Source organism: Lampetra planeri, chromosome 13 (genome assembly GCF_965212315.1).
Source record: "Lampetra planeri chromosome 13, kcLamPlan1.2.h2, whole genome shotgun sequence".
NCBI lineage: Eukaryota > Metazoa > Chordata > Hyperoartia > Petromyzontiformes > Petromyzontidae > Lampetra > Lampetra planeri.
Window position 1 is genome coordinate 12,302,219 of NC_136119.1, and position 12,690 is coordinate 12,314,908.

General features: G+C 48.6%; 1 protein-coding gene across 1 annotated transcript in view; it reads right to left on the reverse strand.

Annotated features, from left to right (window-relative positions):
• The window catches only part of LOC144722078 (phospholipid-transporting ATPase ID-like), a 95,742-nt gene extending 83,702 nt beyond the window's left edge, over positions 1-12,040 (reverse strand). The window contains exon 1 of the mRNA XM_078600199.1: positions 11,913-12,040. The gene's annotated coding sequence lies outside the window, so the exon portion shown is untranslated. The remainder of the gene's footprint in view (positions 1-11,912) is intronic.
• Between the last annotated feature and the right edge of the window lie 650 nt (positions 12,041-12,690).

Below are 12,690 nucleotides of genomic sequence, written 5' to 3' on the forward strand. Positions count from 1 at the left end.
TCCGAGTAATTTACAAGTACAAGACAAACACCGGCACAATGCTCATACAGCACGAGGTAAATAAAAAGGCCTGCTTGTTTAAACACTGTCAGCCCTGATGCAGTGGTGGAAATTCTCATGACAGTGTTCAGTCTCTGCACGGGACAAAGTGGTGCTTGTTTCTATTAAATCCAGATGAATGGTAGGCCGAGATGAGCATGTACTGGCATTAGAACTGGGCCAGATACGTAATGAATATATACATTCTGCATAATTTACAGCCATTCAACAATCTACAATGCTCGTTGAAGGCCTCCTCAGACTGTGGGGGTCGTTTAACCATACTTCACCAAACTGGACCGGTGCTGGTTGTTAAAAGGAAGGGGGGGGCACAGGAATCTATCACTCACCACTGAGTTTTCCATATGGGAAAAAACCAAAACCATCTACGAGATGCACACGCTTCCCCATTGTGCTGTAAACATAGGGTGCAACGGTATTGTCCAACGCCTTGTGGAGCCACAAGGCCGGGCACTGGTGTGCGACAGGGTGACGGGATGTTAACTACCTCGCCCGGCATACAGGAGGTCGCGGGTTCCATCCCGACCCTGACGCCTGTTCTATATTGGAAGTTTGCGTGCCTCTCTCCCCGAGGTAGCGTGGATTTTTCTCCAGGTCCTCCGTTTTTTCCCCTGCACGTTTAGAATTAACGTCTCGCGTTCCAGAGCATTTGGCTGCTCTAAATTTCAACGTGGTGATAAGCCACTCCATTGAGCCATCACTGGTGATAGCCAGGGCACTTCTAAAAGAGATGTATAGCTCAGTGGGCTTTACCTGGTCAAATTAAAATAGTTTTTTATAGTTCAGAGAGTGGAGGCAACCAAGACGACGACCGTCCTTCATCGAGGTGCTTTATCGTCATGAGACACTCGACGACGTTGCACTATCTCCGCCATCACGCATCAACGTCGTCATCCGTCATCATCACTCGCGCGTCTGCTAAATACTGCAGCCTACGGCCAAGTCAGCACCAGCCCTGCGAGCCTCACGTTGCAGTATGCCGCCCCCCATCGTGGATTTACGCCTTCCCCTTGGTGGTCGACCTCTAAGGCCGCTCCTCCCACGCCCGTCCCAATCAAGTTGTTTCATCGCGACGGCGATGGCGCCCACAACAAAATCCATCAACATCATCATTATCATTGCCACCATTTCACAATAGGCATCGTCATCGTTTTATTGTTATAAACTAAGCTATTAAAACATGTTTTATTTTACTAGATAAGACCCACTGAGCTATGTAGCTCTTTTTCAGAAGCGACCTGGCTACAAATGATCGCCCAACGAAGTGGCTTATCACGTGGAAATTCATGGCAACCTCATCTGCGGTGATGATATTGAGCAGTTGATGTGCGATTAACAGGCCATATATACACATCAGTAGTAGGTAAATCGAACTGATATGAAGTGGATACTGAAGCGATTTTTTTCCTCCTATTTTTATTTTACCAGGTAAGGCCCACTGAGCTAATAGCTCTTTTTCAGAAGCTCCCTGGCCACCAATGATAGCCCAACGAAGTTGTTGATCACGTGAAAATTTATAGCAGCCAAATACTATAAACGCATGTTGATTCTAAATGTGGAGTGAAAAACCGGAGGACCCGGAGAAAAATCCACGCGACCACAGGGAGAGACACACGCAAACTCCAAATATACTGCAGGTGTCAGGGTCGGGATCGAACCCACGATCTCCTGCATACCAGGCGAGGAAATTAACATCTCGCCACCGCGGCGCAATCATCTTTGTCATCATCCACAATCATTCACCATCAGACAAATCCTCCTCGCTATCATCGTAGCGCAGTGTGGGTTCATAGCAGTGTGTGCTAACCACTCTGCCACCGTTCCACCATCTTCCTATTATCCACGGATAATTGGAGGAATCACACATATGCCCTACCCTTCAGATAATGAGGACCACAAACAAGAGCGGAGGGAATAAGATTTGCAGCGTGCATTTTCCCAAGCTATTTAAATTAATTCAAGACTTTATTTACGACAGAGTTATAATATAATAGAAGAGCTGCGGAATTTATTTTTTAAGAAACCTCAGTTATAAGCAACACATACTCTAATGCATTAAATAGTCAGTTTAACACGTAGGCTCTCACGACCAATATCATCAATAATACAGGTTTTTTGGGTTAGATCGTGTAAATATATAAATGTGTCATTAAACCCGCCACCACCCAGACTATATACCCAGGATAGCCGTGAACTGAGTGTTAAGCCGCTTTTTGGTCGGGATAAATTAGATATTTGGGCAATTCTTTAAAACAAGCGTTTGAATGGTGTTGTACGAACGTTTGTTGAACTTCATAATAAAGGTTTTTGGGTTAGATCGTGTTATTATAAATGTGTCGCAACTCTCCACCACCGGACACGGCCAATCAAATTCTAAATGTTGTGGATTCACTTTGCAAACACACCGGTGTGCTGAAGTAACTAATTGGCGTTTTGTCAACGTGACACATTTTTTACTGATTGGCCGTGTCGGGTGGTGGAGGGTTGCGACACATTTATCATAACGCGATCTAACCCAAACACCTTTATGAATAATATTGGTCGCGAAAGCCTACGTGTATGTTGAACTTCCTTCGCGCCGTACGTAGTAAACCATGCTAATCGGAGGTGCTGTTTTAACGAAAACCGTGCATAGGGATAATAAAACTCATGAACCCACATCATCTGCAGGAGACTAAGTTGGAACCTGTGATCCAAGTCCAAGATAACAAACAACCGTGAGGCTGTGGATGTTGTTTTTGAGAGAGTTCTTGTCCAGATAGCGAGGAAGATCTCCATCATTCACATCTTACACTCAGAAAAGGCGAAGCCAGAAAATGTATCCTCTAAAAGCTGGAAACATTTGAACCTAGAGAGCCGACATCTTTTCGTTTTCCTTTCCTTATGTTGTTTCTATGGTTGGTGGTGCGGATGTCAAATTGCATATTAAAAAATGAGTAATTCAGTAATATGGTAATATTGCTTAAGAGAGGCTTATAAATAATGCACATGTATGAAAAATTTAACTATACCGTACAGTATTATAAATCAAAGCCTCTGCATGCCTCAAACCAACCTCAATGCACTGATTATATATTTTCACACTCTCCCGATAAGAGTTTTGCGAACATAGCCAGCCAGTGTTGGACAAAGTGCTGAAAGGAACAGAGGAGGGTCGTGAGAATTCAGTGGGGGTATTTATAAAAAGGATCGCCCCTTTGCACCGGCTTGAATTGACCGGTGCATCGGGTCACCTAAAGCTACAACGTGGGGCCCCTAGATGTTGGAATAACAAAAACAATAATTCAGTGCAAACTTAAGACCTAGGCAGTCATGCAAGCCAGCTTAAGCAAGTGTCTTCCAGCAGCAGGAATCCTACTGATTACCATGAGTTCCATTGCACAGTGCATACAGAAATGCTTTCACGGTGCACAATGCTTCCAAAAATACATGCAATCCATGACGGGGGCTTAAGGTGAAACTTAACGTTACATTTTAAAAAACGCCGCACATAGTTACAAAAAAAAGTAAATCACAGCCGCCTTGTCAATCCACTGCTGGATGATGGCCTCCCCACGCCGTGTTGGATGTAGGTAGTTGTTTGACCATACTTCACCATGTTGGTCACACAGCAGGCTGGTGAACAGGCGGGGGGGGGGAAGCCCCAGACCGGTTCAGGTATCACTCACCACTGGTGTTAGATTCGATTTATTTCAGCGGGAAGGACCCAATAGGTTTTCGGTTCTATTTCATGGGCATCCTGTGACTGTACAGAAGTCATACGGTGCACGTCTTAGTTACAATCATGGCTTCATAGGTCAGGATGCAAACAGAAAGTATCGGTAAAGTGCTTTGCTTGTTGGCAATAATAGGAACCAAAACTCAAGTCACCAGGTTCAGTGTCGCTGCAATAACCAACAACTCGGCCAGTGCCCCAGACCCATGCAATGTTACAATGTATTTATACAAAAACGTGTCATCGTCTTGAAACGTGAGCACACACACGACTTTACGCGACAAGCAAAATGTTGATATTGGCATTTGGATGTAGCGTTCTAAAGCAGATACAAAAACACCATCATATCATCAACAAGACAGCTCACATTTCATGCACTACACAAAAAACTGCCGATTTGTATAGTTATCCTATTAGTCTGTTTGACCTTGGCTCTAATAACGCCTCTAAATAAGCGGCATGCATGTCCTCAAATCTTAATGTATGATCCAAAGACTCATCATCATCCGCCACGACCAATCCACTGCTGGATGAAGGCCTCACTAAGCCTTCACCATCTCTCATGGTCTTGCGATTTAAAAATCCACCGTGCATCTGCACGCGAGCTGATTTTATCGCTCCATCTCCACGGTTTGATGAGTGAAGATCAATCGGATGCGTTCCATGCTTAACTTGGAACGGATGCTTTCTAGATTAAATGTAATTGACGCTGATTCGCAGCTCGCGTTTGTGCCATTACGAGTGCGTTTCACGCCAACATCGCCAAAGAGGGAATGTGTCCGAGAGGAGAACGTGGACATGGAGGGAAGACATCAGCTCATGCGCAGGAAACGAGACTGTGGTATCGCAGAAGCAAGAGGGACGACTGTGAGACATTCATCCAGCAGTGGACAGAACATGGCTGTTGCCACTGATGATGGTAATGATTATCGGCAAATATTTGACTTTCAGTTGCTTGGGAACACTTGGCTCTCCCAACTCAAATATGTCCATTTGTCACTGGTCAATCAATAACCCAGAGCATCACAAATGCCAACCCCCAAAAAATAGGGATTTCATTCTCCTTCGTGAACAATTTTCATTGTGTTTTGTTAAAGTATTTCTAATGACAGCATCTACATCGAAACAATATGCCTTTATATTACAGTTTAAACTAAACGTGATATCGAACGGATTCCACCAGACATGATGTATACAGTAAAGTAATTATTAAATTGTTAAAATGATATATCCTTTGAGACTATCACTGGCGTACACAGTATTGTAACTATAGAAACGAGAGCATTAAGAGGTCGAACATTGAAAAGGCTACGGGAAATTAGAATGTGCTTGCAAGACCTTGGGCCGTCGAAAATAATTGTTTTTATGAAAAAGCATCCAGTTCACCATTTCGATAGACTGCAACGTGTCCCCTGGCATGTCACACCTTTAGTAAATTACGAGATAAATATATTTGTTTCATTAAATACTCGGTTCTGTTAATAGCTGACCTACATCCTAAAACGGGGTTCCTCTCCGCTCTGAACAACTTCAGTCCGGCACTCATTTCTACGCGTCACAAATATTATTTCCCCACATCAAAGACCCACTTCTTAAGAAGCTCATTCACCAGCACAAAGTATTCACACACAGTGAATAAATACGCCCCTTTAAAAGAGTACAGAGCCACATTTAAAATAGGAATACCCTTCCCACCACGTGCTACTAATTTCCAGCACGAATGATGCACGCTCTCCCGACAATAAAAAAACATAATGCCAAGACAACATCGGGCCTATTGCGATTCAAGTGCTCCTGGGAAAGCCTCCACATCTTCTTGCCTATTCCGCTTGTGCAAACAGCAGCGTGTTTGACTTTGAAATGCCTCCTCTTTCACAGTCCTCGCACGAAGAATTAAAAAAACACAGAGGACTACTACAGTGGTAGTAGTAGTAGCAGCAGTAGCCTTGTCCAGCTGCTTGCTGCCCAACATGAAGGTGGCCAGTGTTTGCCAAAGCGGTCCATAAGGTTGACACAGCTGGGCTACACAGATGTATTTCATCATCTTTGTACCCACTTACACCCGGGCCGCCCACCGCCCACCTTATTCTCGCAGTGCAGAACATATTGATTAGACAAACACTTGCACTCGCTCGCACACAAACAGCAAGGAGGAACGGCGGCGTACACACTTGTACCGCTCTACATTAAACATTCTTTGCACGGTGTATATATATGTACACTTACGTGACTTTACCGAAAGAGCCAAAGAGTATGGATTCCTGCAGTCACGAAAGCTTCAAATCAAAACTTATTTATGTTGTCGTTTCATTTAAAGACCTTTGTCAATCCACTGTTAGACGAAGACCTCGTCATTCCGTGTCGGGCATGGAGGATGTCTGACCATACTTCACCACGACAGACAGTGAAGCTTGGGGGAGGGGGGTGCTTAGGACTGGTCCAGATATCGTGCGCCGCTCACGTCAGCTGTGGCCGGGACTCAGACTCAGATGACAGATACAATATAGTCGAACTGAAATGTGCACAAGTACAATATTATATTGTCCGACATACTGCAATGTAGAGGGTGGGCTACAGTGCATGTGTACTGTCGTCTGTTATGTGTATTTTATATCAATTGCACAAATGCATAAACATCTCAAATGTATTGGTATCGGAGGTCTCATTTTTGCAAACTCAAATTTTATACACTCCCACACAGCAGAGGGGAACATTTATTTATGGTACTCTTTAAAATATATAGAGGGTGATCCGTTGATAGATACCCCCCTAAAATACTTGAATATAGGGAGAATTGAGAGAAAACAATATACTTTATTTCAAAGCCTCTACATATCTCTTACCAACCGTATTAAAAGTTAAAATTATAAAATCCCTGTAGGATATGGAGCCATCGCTTTCACAATATTAAATCACCTGTTAAGATGGCACAATGGATCATTAGAAATCAGTGGGGCATCTTTAACGGTTCACCTCAATAATACAAACATTGTACGGTATAATATAAATACAGTACAGTTTATTCATGCAAAACTCTTCACATTGGTGACCTTGCATACCCGTAGCGGGGTGACCTTAGACCTTTTGATTATACATTTTTCCCCCGAACTCTGCCCTCAATACAAAACTCTCTCCCTAACCATACTAGATCACGTCCATGTTGTTACACGTACAGGATACACATGGACGATACCGAACTTAATATCGTGTTTTCTAGACATTGCGGAAAGTGCAGAAAAATTAACTCAACTTAAAAATAAACGAAACTATTTTGATGTTACCAGATAAGGCCCACTGAGATGTGGCTCTTTTTCAGACGCGACCTGGCTATCACAAATGATAGCTCAACGAAGTGGCTTATTCACTTGGACATTTATAACAGCCAAATACTCAATTGTTGTACCGTACTTCTATTCTCCCCGCCTTCACCCACTTTCCATGACCGGCTCGGTGGAGAATGACCAAATACCAGTGGGGCATAGCGAGGCCCTCATGCAGCAGTGGATTGACAAAAGGGATGTACAGGTCCATCGAGTAGTATCCGCACTACACAGTACACAACACATGCATACCCTGCACATACTGTACACACAGGGAGTGTGTAATACAGTACACTGCCACCATTAAATTAACCAAGACTAAATTGCTGCCCTGGCAAATCTAGGCCCATGAGACCCAACAGACCCAACATCGAATTACCTGGGGAGGACCTGACTGCAATTCCCTCGGTTCCACAAAACACTGATAATTATCAGTAATTACAATCACCTCTCACAATCATACTACAGTGCCCATGCCTTACGGGGGCTGCATTTGTCAGCAGACCACAATGCAGATTTCATTGTTGGACCATACTATGCTGGGACATCTATGCTCCCCGCCTTCACCAACCCGCAGTGTTCTGCGAGGCTGAGAGTGTAGTCAAATGCCCCTCCATGACCCATGGGGAGGATCTCATCCAGCAGTAGATTGACAAAAGGCCTGTATGTGCATCATGTGATGCATAATACATATATATTCTGCACAAACAGGTATATATGTAGGGGTATGTACACAGCACAGCAGCCAACTGTGAACATATCAATGCTACGACATGCTGCCATGAATTCTGGCCGATTTAATAAATTCAAAGAGAGTAAATAACTTTTGTTAATTTTTGTTAATTTCAACAAAATTAATTTACAGCCTCTTGTCAAAGCCACAGCTGGATCAAGGCAGTTACAGATCATGGGAGTAGTTTGACCATACTTCACCATGCTGGAAAGTGAAGGATGGTGAAAGCGGTGAAGATAGATGCGGGAGCATGGAAGCACAGTACAACCAAATATTTTCTTTGCCTTGCCCTCTGCCACCCACCACGTAGCCCCGCAGCAGCCTATAACGCCTATTTTCTACACATCCAAGCAATAGCCAGCTTCAACCAACGCTTCAAGCCCTGACATATATACTCTGGGTGATCTGGACATTTAGTCACAGGCAGTACTGTCCAACATTCGGTTGATAATTAAATGTTCTGTACGTTACACCTGCACTCCAACAAAACACACGCACACTACTCGCACGAAACACAATGTACATCGTCCACAACGTTAATGAGCTATCTGGCATTTTGTTCCCAGACCTTACAAAGGGGGGGGGGAGGTGGGTCGGCCACGTTGTAAATGACACGCCATTTAATTAACTTTTTTTTCTACACCTTAGAGGAGAGAGATCAAGCGGCCACTGTGGACTACGCAAAAGATACACAACAACACACACCGTGCCGCGTGTGCTCGTTGCCTTTACGGCGTCAACCACTGCTGCACACACACACACGTGTGTAGTGACAACTCTGCAAGCACCTTGAAATGCCAGCAGGCCCCGGTGGTTGCTGCTGCTGCTCCCCGCAAGCTATTCCAGCCGGGCCGTATTGATATTTGCAAACCCTCGCAGCACTCGCTAGGATGTCAAAACACTCAACGCATTGGGGTCAATAATACTGCGTGGCCTTCAAAGGGAAGAAGAGGAGGAAGGAGAAGAAGAATAAAAAACATAATAGGCGACGTTTCAGACAATTTCCCTTCTTTCACAGCACGCAAAGTTGAGTTTTGTTTTTAGATATTGTGCTTGTTGTGACACCACAACCAACTCACGTTGCCAGCTAACAGTTGCAACGCATGACGCTGGCGGTCAATGGATGCACACGGTACAGTACAAACATGTGTGACACACATGTACAACAGCCCCTTGCGTCGATTCCACTGCTGGATGAGGGAGATCTCACTACCCCGACGCAGTGCGGTGTGGAGATGGCGGGGAAGGAACAACACGTGGGAGCATAGACAGCCAAATGCTGTTGCTGCTGCAATGTCCTTTGCTGCCCATCACGCAGACAGATAACCACCCCACTGGAACAGCCTACAACACCTGTTATGCACAGTTAGTCGCCCATCCTTTCGGTGGACAGCGAGTGACCACGCACACACGCGCACACACCACGCGCACGCACTGCCGTCAACATTTTAGTTTCGCTGTAACCTCGAACGGTCTCCTGTCCGTGGCTTAGGGCTGAAAACTACAAAATTGGTTTGCGAGAAAGCCCATCATCAACTGCGGGGTCACATAAACTCGTTTAAGTTAAAGGGTCGCCCTGGTTTTGCCGTGTAAAGCAGAGCGAACGAAAGGGACGATAATTAATTCAACCGGCCAACGGACACGGAACCCTTTGGCCAACATTGGCCAAAGGGTTTCTACGCCTCATCAAACCCCAAACATCGCTGGCCCAACGGTTTCTACGCCTCATCAAACCCCAAACATCCCTGGCCCAACGGTTTCTGTGCCTCATCAAACCCCAAACATCGCTGGCCCAACGGTTTCTATGCCTCATCAAACCCCAAACATCACTGACCCAACGGTTTCTGTGCCTCATCAAACCCCAAACATCCCTGGCCCAACGGTTTCTGTGCCTCATCAAACCCCAAACATCGCTGGCCCAACGGTTTCTATGCCTCATCAAACCCCAAACATCACTGACCCAACGGTTTCTGTGCCTCATCAAACCCCAAACATCGCTGGCCCAACGGTTTCTGTGCCTCATCAAACCCCAAACATCACTGACCCAACGGTTTCTGTGCCTCATCAAACCCCAAACATCCCTGGCCCAACGGTTTCTGTGCCTCATCAAACCCCAAACATCGCTGACCCAACGGTTTCTGTGCCTCATCAAACCCCAAACATCCCTGGCCCAACGGTTTCTGTGCCTCATCAAACCCCAAACATCGCTGGCCCAACGGTTTCTGTGCCTCATCAAACCCCAAACATCACTGACCCAACGGTTTCTGTGCCTCATCAAACCCCAAACATCGCTGGCCCAACGGTTTCTGTGCCTCATCAAACCCCAAACATCGCTGGCCCAACGGTTTCTGTGCCTCATCAAACCCCAAATATTCCTGGCCCAACGGTTTCTGTGCCTCATCAAACCCCAAACATCCCTGGCCCAACCGTTTCAACCCCATGCCACAAACACTGCCAATGCCAGGCCGGGTGGCCACACACACAACATCAACAACATCATCATCATCAACACGGCAGCTGCGATCCCACAGTAACATCGTTGCGCACCACTGGATTTCAACTGCAATACTTCTTGGCGCCTTACATCCCTCTCTGTGTGTGTTTGTGTGCATCTCCCCCTTCGGTAATCTCAGTGGGCCGCCCCCCACGGCACCACCTGGGTCCGTGCCGAGACCTCCTCCGGCCAGCAGCGAAGCCCTTCGACGAGTCCACGTGGCCGCCTCAACGTGCACCTGGCCTGGCACAACGGCGCCGCGGCCTCCTTAAAACGTGGCAACTCTTGCTCAAGTGGCGTTTGGGCCCTCGTGAACTGTAACCCATAGAGAGCAGCAACAACAGCAACAGCTACTGTTGTCGCTGCTGCTTCATAAACCCTTCCTACCCCATCGCACGCACGGAGCCTCCCCCCCTCCTCTGCACCGCCGCTCGAGGAACGAACGCGGCCCTCCTCCTCCACTCCCGTGATGCACCGTGCAGAGAAACCATAAACAATAATATCATCACCATCATCAGCAGCACCACCGTCGCCGTGACAGCAGCTCGATGCTGCAACAATGCACCGCTCGCTCCTCCGATCCCTCCTCGTCCCCCCTCTCCCTCATCACTATTCTCCCTCCTCATTCAATTCTCACCTCCGAACTCCTCTTTACCACTTGGCCATTCCCCTCTTGCCGTCTCTCACCTCCTCTCTCTCTGGTACCCTCCTCCATTAGCTTGCCCCTCTCCCATCATAACCACCCCCATCTCTCCTCTCTCTCTTCCATCATCACGTCCCCATCACCTCATCTCTCCCGTCGTATCTCCTCTCCCGCACGACGATGGTGTCGTTTTAAAGGACATCACCCACACCACCTTCTCTACCGACAGCTTTCCCCCATCCTCTAGCCCGTCACCTCCTCACTCACACCTCGATCTCACATCCTCACGTCTCACCACCATCTCCCACCACCACCATCACCATCTCCCACCACCATTACCTCATCTCTTATCACCACCTCTCACTATCCCTATCATCTCCCACCCTCCCCATCACCCTCTCTCCATCACCACCTCCCACCCTCCCCATCACCATCTCCCCATCACCACCTCCCCATCACCACCTCCCCATCACCCCATCACAATCACCATCTCCCCATCACCCTCCCCATCACCACCCCCACTCTCCCCATCACCATCTCCCCATCACCATCTCCCACTCTCCCCATCACCCTCTCACCATCTCCCCATCACCACCTCTCCCACCCTCCCCATCACCACCCCCCACTCTCCCCATCCCCATCTCCCACTCTCCCCATCTCCCCATCACCCTCTCACCATCTCCCCACCACCATCTCCTCATCACCATCTCCCCTCTACCCATCACCACCTCCCCATCACCACCTCCCCATCACCACCTCCCCATCACCACCTCCCCATCACCCTCTCCCCGTCTCCCCACGCGCGGCCTGCCTGTCAGGCCGCGCGTCTCCGCCCAATGTAGCAGCAGCAGCGCCGCTTATTTTTACTTCTTACTGAATATCCACGCTCACGTCCACAACAACCACTCAGCAGCAGCAGCAGCACAACAACAACATTCCTTACGCACTGGAATGCCGCAGACGCCGTGATGGTGGTGGTGGTGATGAAGACGACGACGACTACGACGATGAAGGCAGCGAGGGCGCTGCTACTGCCGATGCGGACGCCGCTCAGCGCCACCTCACTGACGGCAGGGGGCGGGGCGGGGGAGGGGCGGGGTGGGGGAGGGGCTGGGGAGGGGCGGGGCGAGGAAAGGGCGGGGCTCCGGGTGAGCGGTGGGGGCGGCTGGTGGGGGGGCGCGGGGTGAGCGGAGGTGGTGGGGCGAGGTGCGCGGGGGGGGGCGAGGTGCGCGGGGGAGGGGAGGGGCGCGGGGGAGGGGAGGTGGTGGGTGGGGGAGGCGATGAGTTCGGGGGAGGGGGTGGAGAAGAGGGGGAGGAGGAATGAGTGAGTAGGAGGTGAACGGGAGAAAGAGAAGCAGGGGAGGAGGGTGGGGGAATGAGAGGTGGGGGAGGCGTGGGAGGGAATGAGATGAGGGAGGGGGGAGAAGAAGGAGGAGGGGCCGGGGGAGTGCTGCGAGTGGGGGCAAGTGAAGAGGGGGGAGGAGGAGGGTGGTGGTGGTTCTCGAAGAGGAAGCTGCGAGAGGGAGCGGGGGATCCGCCCTGGGGGAGGGGCAGAGCAGCACCCAGGGGTGGGGCCCTGGGGGAGATTGTGGGGGGGGGGATTCCTGGTGAAGGATGAGGGGGGGGGGTCTGTGGGGGGCGAGGGCCCTTCCCAAAATGTCCCGGACAAATCGTCACCGTGCCCCGTGTGCAATGCGGCTTGGAATATCAACATCCTCCTCTTGT